Source organism: Gopherus evgoodei, chromosome 3 (genome assembly GCF_007399415.2).
Source record: "Gopherus evgoodei ecotype Sinaloan lineage chromosome 3, rGopEvg1_v1.p, whole genome shotgun sequence".
Taxonomy (NCBI): Eukaryota; Metazoa; Chordata; order Testudines; family Testudinidae; genus Gopherus; species Gopherus evgoodei.
The window spans coordinates 209,300,264-209,326,722 of NC_044324.1; the positions used below are offsets into that span (position 1 = coordinate 209,300,264).

General features: G+C 43.8%; 1 protein-coding gene across 5 annotated transcripts in view; it reads left to right on the plus strand.

Annotated features, from left to right (window-relative positions):
- Window positions 1-31: 31 nt before the first annotated feature.
- Window positions 32-26,459, plus strand: part of WDPCP (WD repeat containing planar cell polarity effector) — a 230,839-nt gene continuing 204,411 nt past the window's right edge. For 3 of the 5 annotated variants that reach the window (XM_030557923.1, XM_030557926.1, XM_030557922.1), the window contains exon 1: window positions 32-332. The gene's annotated coding sequence lies outside the window, so the exon portion shown is untranslated. Of the gene's footprint in view, window positions 333-19,739; window positions 19,805-26,459 lie in introns of all 5 variants that reach the window. The other 2 variants (XM_030557924.1, XM_030557925.1) reach the window with 1 other exon arrangement.

Genomic DNA, 26,459 nt, shown 5'->3' on the forward strand with positions numbered 1-26,459 from the left:
TCCCGGGAGTACTACAACTCCCAGCATGCGCCGGGACAGCCTCGCTGCCGCTTAGTGAGCTCGGCGCGCTGACAGTAGGTCGTACCCAGTCTCTTTCCAGCTCCCCACCAGCCGCGGAGGCGCGCGCCCGCAGTAACTGTTGGGCACGTTCACAGCAGGGCCAACAAGGAACAGCTTCCCCAGTCTCCGCAAGGGGCGCTACAGCTCAAGCTCTTGCGCATGCACTACAGAAGGCACGTGGTCCGTGTTTATCTTTGCGCATGCGCGAGACAAAAGCCGGGAGGTCGGGGGACGGTGTGTTTGCAGTCTACGCTCCTCTTTCGGGCAAGCCGGTGAGTGCGCGCATGCGCAGCTAAAGAGGCGAACGGTTGTATTATGCATTGACCTGTTCGCACGCGCAAGTGAAAGAGACGAGGTGAGCTGGCACTGGTACGTGGGCATGCGCACGCGGGATGTTTCCTCGGTTGCCAAGTGACGAGAGCGGTGCGCGCTGTTGCTAGGATCCAGCAGACGCTGCAGCAGTTACGGCTCCGGTCTCGTTCCACTTCCTGCCGTTCCCTGTGAGGTGAACGGGAGCCTGGCCAGCCACCCCCCTCCGGGCGCTCGGCGGGGTGGGCTGCCCGGACTATGGTCGGTTGGGGCCCTGAGCTGGAGGCGGCAGCTACCTTCCGCCCTGGGGCTGTGGAGGAGGCTGCGTCTTCGCCGGGATTTGTCACGTGGTTCCGCTCCTTTCAGACCGCTCGGGTGTCCGGGGTGAGCCTCTGCCTCGCCCAGGGCCCAGCTGCAGGCCGGACGGAGGGGCGTGACTGGCAGCGCGCGGGCGTGGCTCCCCGGTGTGGGCGCCGCGGGTAAAGAGGAGCGAGTGGGGGAGGGGGGGATAGCGCGGTGGTGTGAGAGTGCAGTCCTAGATAGGGCAGGGAACGGGGGTAAAAATCCATCTGGGGATTGGTCCTGCCCTGAGCAGGGAGCTGGACTACGTGACCTCCTGAGGTCCCTTCCAACCCTGATATTCTGTGTGGGAAAGTCAGGATACACAGCATTGCCACAATCCAAGAAACGGTGCTGCTGCGCTGTAACTTTCCCATGTGGATCCTGCCAGTACAAACCCAGGGCCTTTCCATCACCCTTTTGTCTCCCACTGAAATGTTGCAATTTTGGGGAAATAATGAATCTGTAAACAGTTCAGTAGGATTTTAGTGACTCTTTAAGATAATTTTGATCTATAATGTAGTTACATGGTCTATTTTTACACTGTGAATTTCAGTCATTCATTCACAGCCTTGGCAGTGATGGAGTTTTGAGCTTCTTGAGGAATCCCATCTGAATTAGCTGAGCAGAGAAAAAAGTAAAAAGAAAGACAAGAAGTATTATAAAGAAATAAAAATAAACATTACCATAAAATACCAAATGGGGAAAAAGAGAAACAGAAGCAATAAATCAATGATGATTGAAAGAACCTTGCAGGAGAGAGAAAATTATAGAATAGTAAAACAATGAAGAGGCTGGAAATAGGCAAAAATAGACAAGAATGTAAAGCAGTGGTTCTCAAACTTTTGCACTGGTGACCCCTTTCACACAGCAAGCCTCAGAGTGCAATCCCCCTTATAAAGTAAAAGGAATTTTTTGTATACTTAACACCATTAAAAATGCTGGAGGCAAAGCAGGGTTTGGGGTGGAGGTTGACAGCTAGCCCCATGTAATAATCTCGTGACCCCCTGAGGGGTCCCAACCCCCAGTTTGAGAACCCCTGATGTAAAGGGTTTTGGAAAAAATTGCAGAAAAATCATAAAAGGAAAAAAATCATAAAAGGAAAATTTTCAGTTAGTATCAGTATTTCCTGTAAAACTGTAGAGGATGGGGACAGAAGATGCCCTGATATGCCCTCTGGCCTGATATCCCCTCTGGCCTGGAAAATTTTCAGATACGATCTGAAAATACTGATACTATCAGTATTTCCTGTAAAACTGTGGAGGATGGGGACAGAAGATGCCCTAATATCCCCTCTGGCCTGATATCCCCTCTGGCCCTCTGCTTATCAGAAGAAAATATTCTGAACAAAAATATGAATATAAGAATATTTCACTATACTCATAATGGCTGGTTTAATGCTGCCATGGTCTCTTCTAGCCACAGGAGCAAGACAATATTTGAAGCTGCTTTTTTGTAATGGATGTAATTGGTGTCGTGGATTCCATTATTTTAATGTTTTCAATGTTTATCCGTTTAATATATACAGTCTTAGAGATTTTTCATGTGAATGAGTGGAAGTGACAGTAAACAGTTGAACCAATTTTCCTGAGAATCCCAAACTTGCTTCCTGTGGGATCTTACCTATCAATGCTCTGAGTTTTCTAAATCTGCCTTCTTAAAGTCCATAATCTTTACTCTGTTGTTTTCCCTCTTACCATTCCTTAGAATCATGAACTCTATCGCTATCACACAAGCTGCCTTCTACCTTCAAATTCTCAACCAGTTCCTCCCTGTTTGTCAGAATCAAATCTAGAACAGCATCTTCCCGTGTCAGTTTCTCCACTTCTGTAATGCAAAGTTGTTTTCAGTAAATTCCAAGAACATGTCAGGTAATCTGTACCTTGCTGTCTTATTTTCCCAAAAGATGTCTCAGTAGCTGAAGTCCCCTGTCGCCACTCAAGTCCTGTGCGTTGGATGATTTTATTAGTTGTTTTAAAAAAACCCTCATCCCTCCCTTCTTCCTGGTTAGGTGGTCTATAGTAGATCCTACCATGACATTATGCTTGTTTTTTTTACCCATTTTATCCTTACACAAAGACTTTCAACAGGCCTGCATTCCACTTCTATCTTGACCTCAGTGCAAATTATATACATCTTTGATATACAAGGTAATACCTCCTTCCTTTCCCCCCCTGCCTTTCCTTCCTGAGCAAGCTTTACCCTTCCATGCCAACATTCCAGTCCTGTGAATTATCCCAGCAAGTCTCTGTGATGTCAGTTATATCATAATTGAAATTGGAGATATTGGACCTTACACTTTTGACTAGTACAGGAGTGAATATTGCTTGTTACAAATGTGGCAGTTGTATTGGGAGAAGGGAACAGTTGTCTGGCAAGTTAACGTCTTTATTTAAAAAAAAATCTATGTGTAATATTGCAAGTAGTCCCAGTGGAGAGGGTTTAGCGAGAGAAATCCAGGTGAATGGCCATGGTTTCTGATAAACTCCATTTTTTACATAGATCTGTATTTTTATCAGGTGGATATCATTCCTGTGTGCGTATGCATGGGCATGCACAAAGAAGAACTGTGATCCAGTGGTTAGGGCATTAGTGTAGGATCCAGGAGACCTGGGTTCAGTTACTGGCCCTGCTACAGACTTCCTGTGTGACTCTGGGCATGTCACTTACACTTTTTGTTCTTCCATTTCCCGTCTGTAAAAGTGGGGAAAACAGTATGGTGCTATATCACAGGGGTGTTGTGGTGATAAATACATTAAAGATTGTGCAGTAGATAGATTTTACATTGATGGGAGGCCTTAGATAAATACATATATGTGTGTGTATATAATATATTTAGTTAGGGATTGGTCCTGCTTTGAGCAGGGGGTTGAACTAAATGACCTCCTGGGGTCCCTTCCAATCCTGATATTCTATGATTCTATGATTCATTATATAAACTAACATATTTGCATAGCATAATATAGACAGCCATGTGAAACAGAGCTGGTGCAACTTTATCAACAATTACCAGTAGCTTAACTGTAACACCAGGCAGTTTTCGCCAAGTTAATCTCACTTTTTTCCCTAATAAAACCTATTGTGGCATTGCAGTCACATTGTGGTATTATGCTATCTCTGCTGGGGGCTCTATTGTCACTCTGGAAGACCCCAGATTGCCTGCTAAGGTCCTATTCACATGCTCTGAATAATCCTGTAGCTTCTTCTGGGAGCTAGTTACCATTTGAGGCCCCTTAAAAGATGTCAGATTGACTGCGTCCTCATGATAGCCAGTCTCATGCAAAGCTGAGCCATCATTCAGTTGTTTTCTCAAACCATTATATCAATAGTGAGGCCTTATCTTGTAGATGTTATTCTCCCTAGGTGTGCACAGCTGGGAAGTAAAGTCACTTAATCCATCTATTCCACTGAATTCACCCCCTTGTGGGCAAAGCAAACCCACCAGTGGGTGCTGTTTGCTTTAATTTGGTTTAAAATGTTGGTAACAACTAAAAAGTGACATTTTCTCTTAAGGAACATTCTACCTTTTTGGTGGGGAAAGTAGCCTTTTTTTTATAACTTACTTTTTGAGTCTCTTTGCACTGACAAGGCTAAAGACTAAATTCTTTGGGCTGACCCCTTCATTTTCAGTGTCACAATAGATTGTACAATATAGTAGTATAGTTCCTAAGGCTTTCTAAGTTCATAGTCCTAGGCATACCCGCTGTAAAGAACATCTGTAAAATTAATATTTGTTACACTTAACAGTTTTGTTTGTAATTCATTTATCATTGTTGTAAAAAGTTTGTCTGACATTATTTTGGCAATTGTTTATAGTTAGTTCTTCTGTCATTTAGTATCTGGGAATATAAAGACAGGATAAATTAGGATGTCTACTAAGGCAACATTAAAATGATACCATACATAATATACATATTTTCAGATTAATAAGCTTTGAGGCACTTGTCAAATATTTGTTATAATATAAAATATTTGTTTATATTTATATACTAGTAGTAGTAAGAGGTTCTCGGTTTGTAGACTCTGAGTCAAATGACGTACAGTTTTTATTAGCTAATTACAGGGTCACTAAATTAGTTGTACAAAAAAGCATAAGATATTATCCCAGAAGCTTCAGTGAACATTTACAAAGTTAAATTTTACTTTTAAGAAGTAAGTTAATTAAACAAAAGCTTACTCTTTCAGGCCTCGCAGGGTAAAATAAATGATAAAATTGATCATAAATGATAATCATAAATGACTATAATTGATAAATGGTAAAATTATTCTTTAGATGATGAGAATATTTATCTATTGTGCTGTAGATTTTTTTTCTAGATTCTTTAATATTTAATGATGCAATACTTCTTAGAAAAGTGGATGTTGATATAGCAAACAAATATTAATGCAGGTAGTAAGAGGGTAGGATTGCCAATCACGCTAAAGTAATTCAATATACTTTTTTTTTTTTTGTAAGCTAGATATACATTTATGGTAGCATGTCTCATCACACAAAAATGTGAACTAAGGGTGTGATCCTTCAAATCCTCCACATGCAAATTCCCATTTATTTTAGTGGAAGTTCTACAGGCAGCATTCTTATAGGATTGGCCTTATGTACTGTGCAAATGAATCCAGTGTTACTTCTCTGATTTGTAGTTAATGACATTTTGAAAGATTACGAGGCAAGCATTTTAATATTTCAAAATGTAAATCAGAGTAACTGTATTACATAAAGATGTACTCAGTTTTGTTACCTGCAGGAGCACCGCCACCCTTTTTGCCACTTTAGGCGGCGGAAGGTCCTGCTCTCAAAATGCTGTGCCTGACAGAGGCGGCAGAAGGTCCTGCCCCCGAAATGCTGCCTCCAACAGAGGCGGCGGAAGGTCTGATCGCCGCACCCCAAATGTTAGTGCCCTAGGCAACTGCCTAGGTCGCCTAATGGGTTGCGCCGGCCCTGGTTACCTGCAGTGAGAACTTAAATTTACTTGAAAATACAAGTATTGATAAGGGCATAAAAGCTATGAGATTGGGTATCCTGCAGTCTGTTGCATCACAATTCATTAGTGAATAACCAGAACAAGATTATAGAGTTCTCCTTCAAGAGATTCTCCTTGTGCATATTCCACTTATGGTGTGCATGTACTCCATACACTCAAATATGACCTGAGTGCCCTGGTACCCCACACCAAAGACATAAAGAGATGCACTGGGCCACTCAGTTTCAGCCACTGCCTCTTGGCTTCAAGACAGAGCTGCATACTGTTTGATGCTTAACTTTTTACTTGTATATGGGTAGGAATAGTTAGATGTAGTTAGTTATTAGCCTGTTGGCATTTTGTTAGAGTAAGTTTTTTTTAACCAGAATTAGCTCCCTCTTCCCCCTCCTCTAGTACAGGAATGGCTTTTTTTAAAGATCCAGATTTAAGTACTGCCTCTCGTGTGGGGGTGATTAGCACTTAAAATGTTTATTTTGTTTGGAGAAATCACATATCCCTGGAAAATGTGCCATTTGCAAGTCCTTCACTTGAGGCTGGCTTTGGACCCAGGTTCACAAGACACCCTGGATCTGATCTTTCTGCACCTAATAGTGCCAGCACTGTGCCTCTAGCTTCCCAGGCACAATGAGCAGTTTCCCCTGCTTCAAAATCTAACAGATCTGACAAGAAACTTTTGTTGAGAAATGCACTGAGCACAGGAGATTCCAGAGGTAGATCGACAAAGATCTCCTAAAAAGCACAAAAAATTAGCTTTCCCATACTACTCTGCCTCTGGCAATTCATGTACCAGTACGGCTACTAATGAAGTTCAACCTCACTATAGTACCAGGGCTTTGGCAACAAAACAGAACGCTAAGACATCTTCATGTGCTGTGCTTCTGAAGGCTCCTTCTGTCTCTCAGAGCTTGGTACCTTTAACTTCTTGTTCAATTAAGTTGATACTGTCCATTTCTAGAGCTTCGGCACCACAGATTCTAGCTCTGGCTGTATTGGCACCATTGACACTGGCTTATCTGTTCATCCTTTGTCACCATACAGTACAAGTTATGTTTACAGTACCAGCAGATGACAGAGTATCAGGAAGTGGACTCTCCATTGTTATACAACACCATGTCCTTTCTGGCACCTGGTCTCTCTCTCTCTCTCTCTCTCAAAGTGGTACTGAGTACCTTGAGAGCTCTATCATCCACACATTTATTGACTGCCCTACCAGTTTTGTTGGACTCCTCCTTCTGCACATCATCTTCAGTCATGTCAGATGAGAGCAAAAAATCAGGACACTCCCATATATATTCATCATGGATGTCTCCTCCAACTTATTCAGCCTCACACAGGGAATCTAGAGACTCCTCTTGTGACTGATATTATGATATTCATCAGGCTGACTACAGTCTTTGGTTCTGTACCCAGTGGTCACCAGGCTATTACCATCTATGCCTATGTGGCCTTCATGGGGCCGTAGGCCTCTTATGGAAGAGAGAGTTATCCTGCTAGACCTTAGAATCCTAGTGCTCCTCTATCTACGGCATCAGCTACCCTGGCTGAGGACTTACCATCTCATTCATTTAATTTGTTGGGTCCCACTGTTATTTCATCACCATTCCCTGACAAGGCCTTTGTCCCTCCCAGTATATCCCAGCTGGATGACTTCAAGGGATTTCACAGCCTCCTGAGGAGGGTCTCAGACTCCCTACAAATGGCAAGGAAAGAAGTCCAGGTAAAATAGCCCTTTTGGTAAACAAGCCCATTATTGACTCAGGGAAATAAATTTGGCCGACCCTAGATGCAGCCAGGCTCTACCTCCCATAAAGCGGATAAAAGATACCACATTCCACCAAGGGGGGCTGAATTATGGCATCCTGTGCCATCATCATTAGTAATCATGGCTGCTACTGAGAAATCGTGTCCACAAAATAAACCCATACAGAAAGAACAGGAGCCTGGAAGATTGGATTTATTTGCCTATAAATCATTATTCATTGGCTAGTTTTCAACTTAGAATTGCAAATTATCAGGCCCTCTTGACAGATATGACTTTTTAAATTATGACATTTTTGCTGCATTCATGGAAAAACTTTCTCCGAATGTGAGAGAAGTTCTCCTCATTGGTGACTGAAGGACAATTCATTGCCAAGACCAATTTACAAGATGCTCTTGATACAGCAGACACCACTTTGAAGTTAATGGTCATAGCACTGTTTGTGAGAATGGCCTCTTGGCTACAGGTATCTAGCTTCCCCATGGGAGGTCCAGTCTACAGCAGAAGATCTCTTCATGTCTGTACACCAGCCCCTAAAGGAAAACACGATAAACATCAATCCTATGCCCCACAAAGATCAGCTCCATCTCCCTTCATTTACCAAGCCCCCTCCACTCCCCCCAAAAGAGGCAGTCTTTCCACAAGAAAAGGCTGTCTACCTCTGTGGCCCACTTGTTGCAGTCTGCAGTTGCGCTAAAATATTCATTTTGATGAAACTGTTAAGAGATATTAACTCACTTCTGTGGAACCAGCATCCCAAGAACCTTTTCTTTTGGGTTCTGTGTGACTTTATTTGGGCACATGTGGTCCTCCATCTCCTCAGAGCAATGGGTTCTGGACATGATTATGGTACAATATTCTATCGAGTTCCACTCTGTGCCTACTCCCAACCCCCATTCCCTATCCCTCTTCAGGGACCCATCTCATGAAGACCAAGTACATCAAGAAGTCCTCTTACTTTGAGCAACAGAAGAGGTCCATCCCCAATACCAAGTGAAGAGTTCTAAGCAAATATTTTCTTATCCCAAAAAAGACATTGTGCCCCGTATTCATAGGCTGAATGTGTGGGAATTTGCGACTTTCATTTTGATCCCCCATCTGGAGAGACTTAAGGAGGCCCACAAAGGCCAGAAACCACCTTGCAAATAGTGGGGAAGTGGAGCCCAGGTTGTGATCATTCAGGTTCCCTCACCCTCTGAGGTAGGAATCACCCAGGACTCTGTTACACCAAACATCATTTGTGAGAGCTTGTCTGAAATCCCTTCATCTCTTGGCTACTGGATGGATGTTCAGTGTAGAGAATTCATGCTCCTAGCCAGTGCAGAATACTTTACTAAACAGTAGGACTTATCTGGTGAAAGGGCCAGGCTTTTCTTCATAGTGTCTTCAAAGATATGACACTTCAAGAAACTGCTTTGTCTGATATTTTGGAATACCTACTTGATTTGAAACATCAGAACCTGTCGCTTAGTTCAGTCAGGGTTGACTTGACTGCTGCAGACCACCTACCAGCGGATGAACAAAGTTTTTTCTCACCCAACTGTGGTCAAGTTTTGAAGGGTCTCATCAAGGTGTTTCTACTGCTTAAAGAAACAATTTCTCTTTGAGACCTCAACGTAGTTCTCTCAGCTCTAAGCAGCCCACCGTTCGAGCCAATGGCAGCATGTTCTTTATTAGACTTAACAATTGAAAAACAAAGTTTTCATAGTCATCACCTCCGCAAGGAGGGTAGGAGAAATCCAAGCTTTGATGGCAGACCCTCCTTATACTATCTTCTATCTGGAAGGATATTGAGGATATATTGAGGACATATCCTAAATTTGTGCTGAAAGTGATCACAGAATTTCATCTGAACCAGCAGATTCATTTACCTAGTTTTGTCCTTAAGCCACTTGTTTCTAAAGTGGAGGCTGTGCTTCAGACCCTAGGTATCAGAAGTGCTCTGGTATTTTATTTGCAAAGGCTGAAATTAAGGCTGTCAAGCAATTTAAAAAAATTAATTGCGATTAATTGTGCAATTAAAAAAATCATGATTAATCGCTCTGTTAAACAATAAAAATACCATTTATTTAAATATTTGCAGATGTTTTCTACATTTTCAAATATTGATTTCAATTACAACACAGAATACAAAGTGTACAGTGCTCACTTTATATTTATATTTTATTACAAATATTTGCCCTGTAAAAAAGAAATATTTTTCAGTTCACCTAATACAAGTACTGTAGTGCAATCACTTTGTCACGAAAGTTGAACTTACAAATGTAGAATTATGTACAAAAAAATCCTGCACTCAAAAATAATAAAACTTTAGAGCCTACAAGTCCACTCCATCCTACTTCTTGTTCAGCCAATCACTCAGACAAAAAAATTTGTTTACATTTCCAGGAGATTATGCTGCCTGCTTCTTATTTACAATGTCACCTGAAAGAACAGGCATTTGCATAGCACTGTTGTAGCTGGCGTCACAAGGTAGTTATGTGCCAGATGCGGTGAAGATTCATATGTCCCTTCATGCTTCACCCACCATTCCAGAATACATGCTGATAAAGGGTTCTTTTCAATAACAATCCAAAGCAGTGCAGACTGATGCACGTTCATTTTCATCATCTGAGTCAGATGCCACCAACAAAAGGTTGATTTTCTCTTTTGGAGGTTCAGGTTCTGTAGTTTCCACACTGGAGAGTTGCTCTTTTAAGACTTCTGAAAACATCTCCACACCTCATCCCTCTCAGATTTTTGGAAGGCACTTCAAATTCTTAAACCTTGGGTCAAGTGCTGTAGCTATCTTTAGAAATCTCACATTGATACTGTCATAACTATAAAGGGAAGGGAACAGCCCTCCTGTGTACAGTACTATAAAATCCTTCCTGGCCAGAGACACCAAAATCCTTTTACCTGTAAAGGGTTAAGAAGATCAGGTAACCTGGCTGACACCTGACCCAAAGGACCAATAAGGGGACAAGATACTTTCAAATCTTGATGGGGGGAAAGCTTTTGTTTATGTGCTCTTTGTTTTGGGGGTTGTTCGCTCTTGGGACTAAGAGGGACCAGACATCAATCCAGACTCTCCAAATCTTTCTGAACCAGTTTCTCATATTTCAAACTTGTAAGTAACAGCCAGGCAAGGCGTGTTAGGTTTATCTTTGTTTTCCCAACTTGTAAATGTTCCTTTTTGCTAAGAGGATTTACCTCTGTTTGTTGTAACTTTGAACCTAAGGCTAGAGGGGGTTCCTCTGGGCTCTTTGAATCTGATTATCCTGTAAAGTTATTTTCCATCCTGATTTTACAGAGATGATTTTTAGCTTTCTTTCTTAAATTAAAAGCCTTCTTTTTAAGAACCTGATTGATTTTTCCTTGTTTTAAGATCCAAGGGGGTTGGATCTGCACTCACCAGGAATCGGTGGGGGGAAAGGAGGGGGAATGGTTAATTTCTCCTTGTTTTAAGATCCGAGGGTTTGGATTGGTGTTCACCAGGAAATTGGTGGAGGAGTGTCTTAAGGCTACCCAAGGAAGGGTTCTAGGGGGGAGGTAGACAAAGTTTCCCAAATAACTCTTAAATGATTTGAGTGGTGGCAGAAAAACCAGATCTAAGCTGGTAATTAAGCTTAGAGGTTCTCATGCAGGTCCCCACATCTGTACCCTAGAGTTCAGAGTGGGGAAGGAACCTTGACAGGTACCTTCTTTGCATTTTGTCAAATCTGCAGTGAAAGTGTTCTTAAATTGAACAACATCTGCTGGGTCGTCATCCGAGACTACCATAACATTAAATATATGGCAGAATGCAGGTAAAACAGAGCACGAGACATACAGTTCTCCTCCAAGGAGTTCAGTCCCAAATTTAATTAACACATTATTATTTTAACAAGTGTCATCGGCATGGAAGCATTTTCCTCTGGGGCAGTAGCTGAAGCATGAAGAGGCATACGAATGTTTAACATATCTGGCACGTAAATACCTAGCAAGGCCAACTACACCAGTGCCATGCGAACACCTGTTCTCATTTTCAGGTGACACTGTAAATAAGAAGCAGACAGCGTTATCTCCCATAAATGTAAACAAACTTCTTTGTCTTAGTGATTGGCTGAACAAGAAGTAGGACTGAATGGACTTATAGGTGCTAAAGTTTTATATTGGTTTTGAGTGCAGTTATCTAGCTTGTAAATTGCACTTTCACAAGCACTAGAGTACTTGTACGAGTATTGAAAAATACTATTTCTTTATCATTTTTACAGTGCAAATATTTGTAATAAAAATAATATAAAGTGGGCACACTACACTTTGTATTCTGTGTTGTGAATTGAAATCAAATATTTGAAAATTTAGAAAAATATCCAAAATATTTAATACATTTCAATTGGTATTCTATTGTTTAACAGTGCAATTAAAACTATGATTAATTGCAATTACTTTTTAAAATTGTGATTAATTTTTCTGTGTTACTTGCGTGAGTTAACTGTGATTAATCAACATCCCTAATGGAAATGTGTAAAGCCACCACCTAGGGATCTCTCCCCATATTGACACACAATTACACCAGCATTAAAGCCTCTAGCTCAGATGCTGCATTTGGAAAGGTTGTGTTTTCTTAAGACTGAGCTCCCACCTGCCATTGGTCCTGTGAGTGGAATGTGCATATGGACAGTCACTCGGACAAAAAAGGAAAGTTACTTAACTGTAGATATACCTGTTGATGATTCTGGAATCATCTGTCCAAATATTCGCTGTTCCTTTTATTTCAGTTTTGCCTTCCACAAATCTGTAGTTAAGGCAAAATCTCAAGCTTTTCCTCTGTAATGAAGACTGAACAAGTCCCCCAGTTAAATATATTACAGCAGGAATTTTAAAGCCTTACCTCCTCCTCTGGGAAGGGAAAAATGTGAGCATGCAGATTTTTCTTTCCAAATCACAAGACAGATTTACAATGTTTGTGGCCACATCCAACATTTTATTGACAGAATCCACCAAGAAACCAAATGATACAGTATAACAAGTTGTTTATACTGTACAGTTTATACAGTGGATTATACTGTAAAACCACGAGAGACCAACTCCATAAATATTTGCTCTTTGAATAATGTGACTTGAAGGTAAATAGTAATAGGTGTCTTTTAAAAAGTTTGAAAAAAATATATAAAATAATGTGAAATATTTGGTCTCTGCTCATTTAAGTTTTTGTTTTTACTTTTATAGACGGGGATGTAATTTTGTTGGGGGTCACCAGATGGTTACACACTTATAAATCTAATCTGTAACAGTTCTATGTGTAGAGGTAGTTAGATCTTGAGAGAAAAGCCTTTGTTTTTTATGGTACAGTTCGTTATGAACATGGAATATATTAATAAAAGTTTGTTTCCTATTTGAGTCTCTCTGACTAGATAACTTCTTAGGTGCAGAGCTTCTGCATGCAGAATATGCCCACAATCGCAAATAAGAATATTACATAGTGTTTCTAATTTGACAGAATAATTTTTAAATTATGCTGGTCTGCAAAAATTGGTCCTTTACGCTGAATTTCACCAAGATCTTACCATAAACTTAATTTGAAGTTTCTAGGATAGAGCATTTTTTTAAAGTAAGATGTGACAAAAATTGTTTATAGACTTTTGAAAACATAATTAATGCTTATTTTTTTCTGAGTATCTCATAAATGGCTTGTTCGAGTTGTCTCATATTTGGACAAAGATTTATCTGTTGATCACAGAGCATGCCAAATTTGAAGGGGAATGAACTGTTTTTGAGGATTTTAGAAGGATGGCCAAAATCAGTTTTACAATGGAAAGCAGCTTCAATCCTAACTATAGAGAAATTACTCCTCTCTGTAATGAATTCAGCAAGTGCCTTTAGACATATTACAGAACCCAGACATCTGGAGCTTACTGTCTGTAACTTGACTTGCAAAAATAAAGAGAAATGTTTAAAAAACAGTGTTAATTATCCCAGATTATTCTCAACATTAAAATTTTTATCCTTATTTCTTTCTTCTTCTGTGTATGTAAATTGTTAGAGGCATTTACCCAAAAAATTTAGTGTCCTGCCAAAGAGTCTTAGAATAGTTACTCTTTGTTGTTGGTATTTGTAATTCTGCATTAATGACACATCTAAAATACTGTATCTGTAGGGAAGATTGAATAAATCATAATCATAATCTGTATGAAGATTTCAGTAGAATGCCTCTGATTCTACCCCCAACAAGCACCGAGTTTGGATCAGCAAGACACAAACCAGGTTGTTTCTGGTGTATCAGTAAATTTTATTGTTATAATCCTGTTCTAAACTGGCCAATTTTTCAGTCACTATTAAGAGATGGCAGTTCAGAGTTTCTGTCTGGAAATTCCATCTTAATCAAGTTTATTGTATATACACACAGTCATGTTCACCATTTAGGATAGCATTGTGTCTGATCACATGAGCTCCATAATGCAGGTGCCAGTGATTCTATTGTGCAGATAGTTGGAGTAACTTCATCACAAATCCTTTCCTTTGTGACTGTCCTTTCATGCAGTGTTTGTCTAGTATGAAGAGATTCATGATGCAGAGGTGTACTATGCTTTTTCCTTCTGGACTGACTAGTACAGGGGTAGGCAACCTATGGCACATGTGCCGAAGGCAGCACGCGAGCTGATTTTCAGTGGCACTCACACTGCCCAGGTCCCGGCCACCGGCCCTGCTCAGCCTACTGCCGGCCTGGGTGAAGGGAACCCCAGGCCGGTAGCGGGCTGAGCAGAGCTGGCAGCTGAGACCCCAGCTGGCAGGAGCCGGCAGCCAGAACCCCAGACTGGCAGCAAGCTGAGCAGGGCCCCGACCTGCTGCTGGCCTGGATGGACGGAACCCCGGGCCGGCAGCAGGCTGAGCGGGGCCAGCGACTGGAACCCCGGCTGGCAGGAGCCAGCAGACGAGACTCCAGACCGGCGGCAGGCTGAGCTGCTCAGCCCGCTGCTGCTCTGGGGCCCCGGCCGCACGCCCCGCTCAGCCTGCCACTGCTCTGGGGTCCCGGCCGCCCGCCCCACTCAGCCCGCCACTGCTTTGGGGTCCCGGCTGCCGGCCCTGCTCAGTCTGCTGCTGCTCTGGGGTTCCGGATGCCAGCCCCTTGCCAGCCGGGGTCCTGGCCGCTGGGACCCCAGCTGGCAAGGGGCCGGCAGCCGGAACCTAGAAGTGAAAGTAAGGCGGAACGTGCATGCTCAGAGCCGGCCGAAGCTGGGGCGCTCCGCTGCGGCTGGAGGCACGGCATGTGGCGCTCTCCCAGCTGGGGTCCTGCTGGCTGCCGGAACTCTCTGGCAGGCTGGCACTGGCGGCCCCGTGCACCAGACTAAGCACCAGGCAGTCAGGCAAGTGAAAGGGACCAATGGGAGGCACGGTGGAGGTGTCCACGTCCCAGCCTGTCCTGCAGCCCCTCTCTCGCCACTGTGGCTAGATATCAGGGCACTACAAGCACGTGCCGCCCTGTGGCTTGCACAGCTGTGGCCCCTCGAGGAGAAGGGGAAGGGAGCGGCGGGCAAGGGGGTCTTCTGCCACCGCCCCCCATTTGCCTGCAGATGCAGTGCCCCCACACAGCTGGCCCACAGCTCCCTTGGCAGGAACAGGAACAGCATGGGGCAGGGACCCATCCACCATCCAGGTAACCCGGCTGCAACCGAGACTGTCCCAGGCTAGCCCCAAGCCGCTGCCCCCCCAGGGCTTCCCCCTAGACACACTCCCCAACCCTGTGCCCTGAGCCCCTCATGCCACCCAACCCTGACTCCTGCACCCCCATGCTCTGAACCCTGAATCCTGCATCATCCACATCCCCACCCCATACCCTGAGCCCCTCACATCCCAACTCCCTGCCCTGAGTGCTCCCCGCCACACCCACACATCCCCAGCCCCTGAGCTCCTCTCCCAAGGAGGGTTGCAATATGACAGTAGCTGTAAGAAATGTAAGTTACTTTCACCCCTGCTGGAACCCCAGACCAGCGGCGGACTGAGCGGAGCCAGCGGTGGGCTGAGCAGCTCATCCCACTGCAGGTCTGGGGTTCTGGCCCCACTCAGCCCACTGCCAGCCTGGGGTACCGGCAGCCAGCCCAGGGCACTGCTCTTGGCCTCGACCCAGCACTCTTCAGTCACCCCCTGCTGTAGCCTGCATTGGAAAACTCAGCAAGGAAAAGCGAGGGCGAGGATCACACTGAACTGATAAGATCTGCATTTTAATTTTATTTTAAATGAAGCATCTTAAATATTTTAAAAACCTTATTTACTTTAAACACAACAATAGTTTATTTATATAATACAGATTTATAGAGAGAGACCTTCTAAAAATGTTAAAATGTATTACTGGCACATGAAACCTTAAATTACAGTGAACTTGGCACACCGCTTCTGAAAGGGTGCCTACCCCTGAGCTAGCCACACCTGGGGCCAGCTACCCAGCCAGCCTCCCTCAGCTGCTCTTAATCCCTTTTCTAATTGGGTCCCAGCCACAGCCCTCTTCAAGGGCTGTTTTTAACCCCAGCTGTCCTGGATTGGGGCAGCCGCCTTACTACACTCCCTCTTCGAGAGTGATATTTGTATATTTGTTAGTATCACAGCACACTCAGTAGCTACCTGGGCAGCTATGAAAAGTGATAAGTGATATTAACAAACATACCAGTACCACTTTTCACAGAAAGCTAGTAAGTCTGCTGTGAAAAGTGATAGTTGCATATTTATTAATATAACTTTTCTGAGCAGGACCCATTAAGCCCTGTATGTGGGGGCCAAAGAGGGAGGCAGCCAGGGGCTAGAGGGCGATGCTGGGGTGGATACAGGCCTGCATGAGATGGGGGGGGGCTGGGACAATGGGGGGGGAATGGTTGTGAGGCCATAGCCAGTGGGTCAGCACCTGGGGCCAGTGCCTGCCACCGCACAGCCAGAGCCCTGAGTGCCGGAGCCCAGGGCTGCGTGGCTGGAGCCAGTGTCTGCGCCCACCGCTGCTTGACTGGAGCCAGTGCTCGCTGCTGCATGGCCAGGACCAGGGGCCGGATCCCGCCACCACGTGGTCAGAGCCAGGGAACAGACATGGTGGGTCTATGCCTGCTGCTGTGCAGCTGGTGCAGGGGAGCAGCACCAGGGGCTGGAGCTGCACGGCCAGAACTGGGGGCCAGCACCTGCTGCCCCATGACCAGAGCCAGGGATTGGTGACCAAAGCCTCACAGTTGGAACCCGCTGCCGTGCAGCTGGGGCTGGGGGTCGTCCTCGGCTGGAGCTTGGGACTGGAGCTGGGGCCAGCACTTGCTGTCATGCAGCTGGAACCAGGGCCCAGAGGCTGAAGCCCTGCAGCTGGAGGTGAGGACCGCGTGGCCAGAGCTGGGGAGGGGTCAGTACCCATTGCCTCACGGTCGGAGCCTGGGGCCACATGCCCAGGCTCCTAAAGTCCTGCCGCTGGAGCCTGCTGCCCAAACCCCCTTCCCCCACGGAGGATCAAGAACTCACTTTGCTCCTGCAGGGTTGTGCCCCACCTCTCTCTAGAGCCAGTGCAGGGCAGCACATCCAGGAGCAACAAGAAGGGAGTGGGAGGGGCCGATTCTCCCCCCCCACCCCATTATCACCAGGAGGCTGCCGTGGCCACACAAAAACCTCCTGGTGGCCACATGTGGCCATGGTGGCCACATTTGAGAAACATAGAACTGGATGGAAGGAGCTTTAGATCACTGGTTGACTGTGGTTAAAGTCTGGTCTCCAATGCAAATTGGAAAACAGAAGTTTGGATATGCCATCCAAGCTGGGTGTTTGTCATTGCCCCACATTGAGTCTGAAGACTTAGGCCTGATCTACACAACAGCATTAGGTTGATATAAGGCAACTTATATCAACCTACTTATATCAGTGTACACACTATAGCAGGGGTCTCAAACACTTGGCGGCCCCAGGAGCTATTTCTTGCGGTGCACCATAGGTGCCAGCTGCCCCCTCTGCCCCTCCCTTTTGGCAGTGCTTAGGGCTTTCCAGGGGGGAGGAGTGGGAATGTGGTGTGCTCAGGTGGCAGGGCCAAGGCGGGGATTTGGGGAATGGGTTGGAAAAGGGGCAGGGAGTCAGTCACTGGGAAAATCCCTTTTCCTTTAACACTGGGAGGGAGGGAAAGGGAAGGTGAATCAGAGAGAAACATCATGGGGGGTGGGGTGGGCTTTTAATAGTATACTATATTACTCTTCATTTTTGACTATACTTTAGTATTGTTGTATGAAAAAGTTTCAGTGATGCAGCCCTCGGGCCAACGTACTAGCCCTCATGTGGCCCTCGTGGTGATTTGAGTTTGAGATCCCTGCATTATAGGCTTGCTCCCACCGATGTAAGTGCCCCACTACCCTGACATCATAACTCCACCTCCACGAAAGGGTTTCTGTTGGTGTACTTAGGGTGACGTAGTGACCCTGCAGAAACTGCGTTACTTACATCTGTTGGCTGTCATTCTTGTCAATTTCACGGTGCCGCTGATTACATGTGAGTGCATGCCCTTTAAGGGCTCCTTAGACATAAAATTGTCAGAACCTGGAAGAGGAAGAGGGGTCATTGGCAGTCTCTTTTCTCCCTAGGAATGAAAATGAAATTTTATCTATTTTGCAAGGTAATTTTTGATGTTCCCTAAAAGCAGCATATAATTCTCTCTTTGTACAGTTTTTCCATTTGGGCTGGAATGTTCACCCCTAAGTATCTCATCAGTTTCCTTGCACATTGAAATTTAAAAGCTATTCTAATTGCATTTTCTCTGCCTGTGGTAGTTCTATCCCTATGGCCTCTGATTTCTTATAATTTGAGTTAAATCCAGACATTTTGCCCGAGAGCTCAGTTTCTTTTCTGTGGACAGGAGTGAAAGCCTTAGGTTTCTTACTCTAATTAGCACATATAGATTTTTAAAAAGCTTATATGACAATGTATCTTCTATAAATTCATTTCAGCCAGATACTCAGCTACTGTAAACTGGCAAAACTCCATTGACTTCAGTGGAGCAATTGGCAAAGCTCCATTTACTTCACTGGAGCGAGTATCTGGCCTACTCTTTTCTTTTCTTTTCTTTTTTTTTAAATTCTATGATCAGAGCAACTGCTTTGCAGTTTGTGATAGTGGAAAATAACTCCCATCTCTCCCCGTTAACTTCCACCAGGCTCTGGGCTATGACATAATGCTTCTATCCAGTTTTTGATATTTGCTCCAAGTCCAAAGCCCTGTTTAAAATAATAATAACTATAAAACATTCGGTGTTGCACAAAACCTCTGCTCTCTCTCTCTGTCGGTTTTTGCAGTTGTGTTGGGTCATGCCAGTGTGTGAATATCCGAGCTGCTGTGTAGCTGTAGGTGTTCTAGGTTGTAAGTTACCATTTGCTCTTTGCAAAGCCGTCCTCTATTTAAATCTGCGCAACCAATCTTGTGGTGACAGGTTGATGTTTCCTGGAGTGAATGCAAAAGCTACAAATGTTGAGAAGAACACAGCAGTGAAGACAGTACTTGTTATAAAACAGACAACTTAAGCGTCTTTCATCCTCTAATATTTAGAGTCCCTTTAATCAAAACCTTAAAAGGGTTGACCTCACCCAGGTTTATGTTTTCTGTTGTAATAAGGCCATCTGGTTAAATGCCAACAATAATGCGGTCTGATGCGTAATAAAAAGTATAAAAAATAAAATAAAAAACACTGTACAAAAAGACAATATTGAAGACATTACCTGCTAGCTATTAACATAAATTACCCCTTTGAATTAGTTTCCCTTTTAAACCATCTTTATTGGGGGCCTAGATGGGTTAAGACAGGGATCTCAAACTCAAATCCCCATGAGGGCCACATCACTGAAACCTTTTCATACAAAGATACAAAAGCCGCCCCATCTACCCCTGGCCCTCCCCCACTCCACCCTTCCCCACCCCTGCCCCACCTCTTCCCACCCCTTCCCTGCCCCCATTCCAACTCCTACCCCAAAATCCCCATCCTAACTCCGCCTCTTCTCTGCCTCCTCCCCTGAGCATGCCACATCTCTGCTCCGCCCCCTCCCTCCTGGAAAGTCCTAAGCACCACCAAACAGCTGTTTGGACCTTGACTGCCAATGGAGTCGTCGCCTATGGTGGGTCCCAGGAAATAACTGCCACGTGTTTGAGACCGCTAGGTTAAGAGATCATAGAGTATGAGCTTTTCACCTCTAGGTGTGTATTTCAGATCTAGTTAAGAGAGGTAAGGACCAAAAATTGTCACTGTATGCTGATCTGTGAAATAAGTTTAGTGGTCTCATTCCAGTTTCCAGTGGAATTAGTTGAAACTAATTGCAGTTTATTTGTGTTTGCTTTCTTAGCACAGAGGCCTGAAATGAAGCTATCCTCTCAATCCTAGATGTGGTCCCTCCAAATCAGGGTAGAGGTACGTAGGCAAGGTGTTGAGAGGGAGCTTTGACTGCTTTTGCCTGTGCAATACTTGTTCTTTGGCTGGAGAATCTTGGTCATATCCTTCTATGTACTGTGTGCCAAAGTGACCCTAAATTCTATAACCAAGACCCCTAGTTTCTGCAGCACTCCAAAGAAGCAAACTGGAAATCCTGTGAAAAATTCAAGTGAACTGGAAAAAAGAGATTTTATTGAATTAAATAAAAACACTTCCGTACTTGTATCTGAGGTTGATGTTAAATTCCATTTATTTTACACTGACCCCAGATACTAAAAGTGCTGCTGGTTTTTGCATTAAGTTCATAACTGTACTGTTGAGGTTGTCTGGCAAAGCTGGAGATTCTTCCTCTGTATATTCCCACCCATGGGATCCAGGTGCTTGTGCTGCAGTCTTCCAGAACCTTTTGGAAAGCAGGACCTTCTGCATTCTTAGACTCTGGCTTATAATGTAAGGATCTGTAGTCCTCCTGACCTCCAGTTGATTGTTGGTTAGTTGGAACCCTGAAGAATTTTGATGCCCTCTGTCAGACTCCTCCCATCAAATGGGTCCCAGTTCCTTTTTTGTCAGTCCACAAACCAGTCAGAATAGTTTGCATCTACTTATGATACATTTTGACAGAAAAATTCCCCCAGAGGGGTTCCAGGTTCCCCAAATACAGGGTATCATGCTCTTCCTCCACAGAGGGATTTGACTGCTGTCTTCACAGGTCTCCATGCCCTGACTCTCAGCTGAGGACAAGGAGACCAGGTAGGAAATAATAGGCCATAGTGCAGGGGTTCACAAAGTTGGTTCATGGCTTGTTCAGGGTAAGCCCCTGGCAGGATGCGAGACGCTTTGTTTACCCGAGCATCCGCAGGTACGGCCGCTTGCAGCTCCCATTGGCCGGGAACGGCGAACCCTGGAACTGGGAGCTGCGAGCAGGCATACCTGCGGACACTCAGGTAAACAAAGCGTCTCGCGGCCCGCCAGGGGGTTACCCTGAACAAGCCGCGAACCAAGTTTGGGAACCCCTACCCTAGCACCAACTAGAATCAGGCCATGAGGAGGCAGAGTTGTATAACCCCCATTGACCAGAAGGAAAAAGAGATGATGTTTCTGTACACTACTCCTGAGGGCATTCTGTGCCAAAAAATTAAAAATCCTGCAAATTTTATGTGTCAAATAAATGTGGAGGCTCCAGTATGGCATTGGGGAGCACAAGTTACTGACTGCACAGAAGTGGGCTATCAATCAGCAGCTCCCCCCTAGGACACAGACTCAGTAGTCAGGCTGCACCCAACCCTGACACAGCGCAAGGACAGGGCCTGTCCCAGAAACATCCCAGGGCCCTGCCCCTCCGTGCCAGGTGCAGGCAGGCAGGCTCAGCCCGGAAGGGTCCAAGTGTGGAGGAGATCCTGGTGTGGGTTGAAAAGGGTTCTGTATGAGGCAATCTTGGTGCAGGCAACTCAGTGAGGTTCCGTGTGTGGAGAGAGCTGGATGCACGGGGGCTTGTTGGGGGAGTTCTGGGTGCAACAGTAATGGGATGCTGCAAGGGGGTCCAGGTGAAGGTGGTTGGGGCTCATTGGGAGGGTCTGGGTGTTGGGGGGATAGAGCTCAGCAGGGCAGTCTGGATGTGAGAGGGCTCAGTGTGAGGTTTCAGATGCTGCAGGGGGAGGTCAGTTTTCTGCAGGGAAGCAAAGAAATCTGCGGGGGACATAAATTCTGTGCATATGCATTGGTACAGAATTCCCCAAGGAGTAGTACATGACATGCTTGCATATGTTTGAAAATACAGTTCTTGGAATTTTCTTTATCTACACAGTTGCTGTGCTTGTTGTGTACCAAGTCTGCCAAAATACAAGTGCATTGTAGCTGAAAAAGGTTATTTCACCAAAGCAATGCCTGTTGTTTAAATTGCAATATGTTAGTGTTGTGGTTTTTGTTTCTTTTGTACTGATGGTGGCAAGGTCTCCGTTTTTATTAATACCAATGGTAACTGAATACAGACTCTTTATTTGTACATTTTAAAGCCATTTGAGTTATGAACACAAAATCCATCTTGAACTGGTTGAACAGTCAATTTTTGCCCCATTACAGCTTTAAAATGGCTAAATTAATTTTTGAGAAGGAGTTGAAAGATTACTTCACCATAAGAACAATACGCTCGTTAATAATTAGGGAGGTTCTCATAATTTTAGTGTAATGCCAGCATTATGAACAGTGATGCTGTAGTACTGTGGAGCTTAATTGTACTTTAATTGCTAATAATAATCAGTCTCTCAAATCTCATTGACTAGGTAAATAATTATCTTCAGAGATTTCAGTCTAAGAAGTTATTTACAGAGATATGACTTGTGTATGAAAAGAAAAGCATACCCATTTTTTTAGGCAATAGTGTCTGTACTATTAACTGCCCGTTCATATAGAAAGCTGTTGTCATAAGCGACTAGGGGTGTATCAAGATCTGAGCAGTGTAAAGGTAAGTTTTAAGATTTACACTGAAACCAAATTAAGAACATGCATCTTGGCCCTTTTGCCTATTATAGGGTCAGAATAGGGATCTCTAATCCCTTTGATCTTTGCATAAAGCAGATAAAAATGCATAAATAGCTTCTAATCAGAGATGAATTAAAGGAAAATAGCATCCCAGAGGACAAAGCACCCCAGGCACCCATCAATAGCCTAAACCAAATGACAGACCTAGAGGAGACTTCAAAGCTGCAAACATAACTGCAAATGACATCCACATCTAAATTCTGTTAAAAAAATAATTGTCACAGCTTACAAATGCCCAAGTCCTTTAAAAAAAATGATAGATGCTAACCAAGAGGACTTACTTTTGTAACTGTTAAATATATGTTTTCTTCAAAAGAGCTGATAAACGTGAAACATGCAATTTAATGTAGTGAACAAAGATGCCTAGGCACTAAAAACACTGATTTTTCGTGTCACCTGAGGTTTATTCAATTTGAACGGCACGTTATTTGAAGCAGGAGGATATGTTTTGGAAGAGAAGGATCAGACACAGACATTTATTATAATTGCTTCATTGGTTGTCATCCATATATTGTCACTGTGAACTCAACACAGTTAATTCGTAAAATTGGTAAAGTGAAGAAGTCGCTAATAAAATTTCACTGTCAAAAAAAAAGTTTGAGTCAACATTTTGGTTATGGAATCATTTTCTAATTGTTGAAGAATAGACTAACTTTGTCCATAGTTAAACTCAGAATTTGGGTTCCAGTCAAGTCTGTAATTTATTTAAATACCTTATGGACGTTATGACCATAATATTAAGTACAAACTGTACATTTGAGTGTGAAAATGCACATTGGCATATAGGATGGGCGAAAAACTGACCAAAACATAAAATTCTATCTGTTATTAGTTTCAGAAATGTAATGCTGTGGAAACAGCATTAAAAGAAATGCTAGAAGTAAAGACCGAACATACTTTTGTGGAATGCTAAAAATTGTCCAGTTTCATAAAATATATGAAATATTGCTCAGTGGACTGGAATGATTTATTATAGGCAATTGTGCTTATGCTACATATTATTAAAGTTGCCTGACACTTCCCATGATAAGACCCTGTTTTCAGTGGCTAAAATCTTTGCAAAACTTTTAACCACTTGGACTGAAATTTTCCATGCAAGGTGTCTGTCCCAGGCTGAATTGTTTTGGGAAACTTCAGCCGAAATTGTTCAACCGTTTCCAAAAAGGAGTCTAGGGAACAATATGTTGTTTTGCCCTTGTTAAATAAAATTCTTGAGAGAAATTCCATGAAAAGCTCTAGCATCCCCACGCCTGGAGCAGCAATCCAAAATTTTGCAGGGGTGTATCTTTTGCCATCTCATGAAAATCCACCCGCTTGGACCGGTTATAAGCCTCTGAAAATTTCAATTTGCATATGTTCAGTAGGGATGAATTCAACTTTAACAGTTAAATGTCCGAATATTCTTTCCTACCTGAGTGTGCCCAAACCTCACAGAGCTCCTAGTAGTGACCAGTCTGTGCATAGGCCACTCCCACAGAGTGACTGAGCATGCTTCAGGGTAAGGTGGGGCTGGGCACTGGATCTGAGAGCAAGGAGCCCATCTCTCCTGTTTGTCTCAGTCAGACCTCCCCTTCTACCCATACTCCACTGGTACCCAGGCAGCATGGAGCAGGTAGCCATCTGATTCAGATTCAGAGGGGACAAAAGCTGGACCGGAGCAGAAAAAAGAGTATATTGGACAAGGAACTTTGAAACCTTACTTATGTTCTTTTAACATAGCTTTTTGTATATAATATATTTATAGTTTTTTGTATATAATGTGCAGGTAATATAAATATGATTATATTTTTCATGCTACTGTTTCCTTGTCTTGTACAATGGTAAGGACTTGGAAAATAGGACGATCTTGTGGTATTTTCTGAATATGACCGGTCTTTGACTTAATCTTATCTTCTCTGGTAAATTGTTCCAAATTTATGTGACTTTGACTAAGAATACTTTTGTAGGCTCCACTCTAGGTCTTGCTGGGTACATTGTTCTAGAATGATTTTGGACAGTAATGGATAGAAATGCGGTCTTTGATATAGCCAGATCCATTGATGTATCTATAGATTAAGGCCAACTTCTTCAATTGCAAAGTCGGGGAGCCAGTGAACAGCACTGATTATTGGTGTAATGTGCTTTTGATCGCCAATCCCTATGCCAAGCCCTTATGTTGGCAGCATTGTGTTGCTTCCACATTCAGTTCATGATAGATTGAAGTTCCTGTACTATAATTCAGTCTGTAGCTTACAAATGCATGAAGTACTTTCATTCAAGATAATTGATCAGCAAGATGTCAGATAACTCAGTTCAATCAGTTTATTAATCAAAGGTATATCAGCACAAACAGAGAAGTTTATACATTACAATCTCTTGGGGAACGGTCTTGCAGTAATTCAGTTTGTGCCAAATGCTTAATTTGACTTATATTTATAGTCCACTTGTTTATGACAGGTAAAAGATTAATACACCTTAGTCCCCTTTTCTCATCTAGTTTCATACTTATTTTCCAGGATACCAAGATAGCCGTACCAACCATGCACAATAACATTCCAGATGTTAGTAGAGCACAGAGTACAAGTAGTATTAAACCATAAAAACATGAACTGCTTTGTACCAACTCACAATTTACATATAACTAAGGCTGAGATTTAGTCATGGGTGTTTTTAGTAAAAGTCATGGGCAGGTCACAGGCAATAAACAAAAGTTCACAGTCCGTGACTTGTCCATGACTTATACTATAAATATAACTGACTAAATCTACTGCTGGAGGAGGTGTGGGGGGCCCCCTGCTGAGGGGGCATCTGAGGGGGTGCTACAGGGGGGGAGGCTGGGGGCAGCTGCTGTGGGAGGTATGTTGGGGGCCGCTGCTGGGGGACAGCTGCTTAAAGTCGCCAGAACAGTGGCTGCTCCAGCTGCCCCAGGGACTGTTGCCGGTGGCTGCTGCTTGGGCAGTCCCTGGCACCAGCTGTCCAGGGCCACCCAAGCAGTGGCTGGTATGGCTGGCCCCAGAGCTGCTCCAGCAGCGGCTGGTGTGGCTGTCCCTGGGGCCACCTGAGCAGCTGAATCTGGAGCCAGCTGCTTGGGCAGCTCTGAGGTTAGCCCCACCGGCCACTGCAGAAGTCACAGAGGTAATGGAAAGTCACAGAATCCATGACTTCCATGACCTCCGTGATAGACATGGAGCGATACAGATAACATTCCTTCACAGAATGCACATCTTATTTCTGAGAGATTCTGCACATACAAAGAACAAAGACTGGAACAGTTTAACTCTTAGTATATTTCCATAATAAAGTTTACCATGAGTACAAAGCATTCTGAAAATCCAGTTCATAGTTATATAACTTACACTAAATATAAAGCATTTTGGAAATATATATGACGTTGGCTAACACACACTGACTGAAACACACTCCTTTCCCAGAACCCTACCAAAATGTGTGAAACTTCTGGTTACAGTTTACTTTCTGAGGGGCACACAGTAGCTGTAAAGCAGTCCCCACAACCCGACACACACATATACAGACACACACTCTCTCTCTTTCTCTCTCTCTCTCTCTCTCTCTCTCTTTGCCCAGTCTAACACCTATGTGCTTCTTTATACTTAATCATGTAAAGCACAGGAGACTACAGATAGTACAAAGCACTAAACATATATTCCTGTCTCAGTTTCCTCACTACTCCAGGTCATTTTTTGGGCTAGGGTCTGAGTCCCTTGAGTTTCCAGAGTCTTTGGGCTATCTGGGCTCAGGAAAATTGGCAAGGCTGTCTGCCCCACGAGGCTGCTACATGCTGGGGGAACTTCTCCCTCCTGGAACCACTAACCCAGTTTCTGGGCTCTGATTCTCTGTTGTCCACACTTCCTCTTCATGGCTGGTTCCTCCTGTTCCTGTGTGTTTCTTCATTTGAACCCCTCATGGTCACCTGGTCTCTCTTGTTATCCTGGTACATTTCCACTGCTCCACCCTCCCTCCCCTCCCTTCAGTTGTTTTTGTTGTTGTTGGATTTTCCCCCCTAAAACAGGATTTCCCAGACTTGAGCTACTTTTTAGCATAATCTGTTAGGTCTGAGTACCATCATTTAACCTTAAATATTTCCCACTCCCCCTGT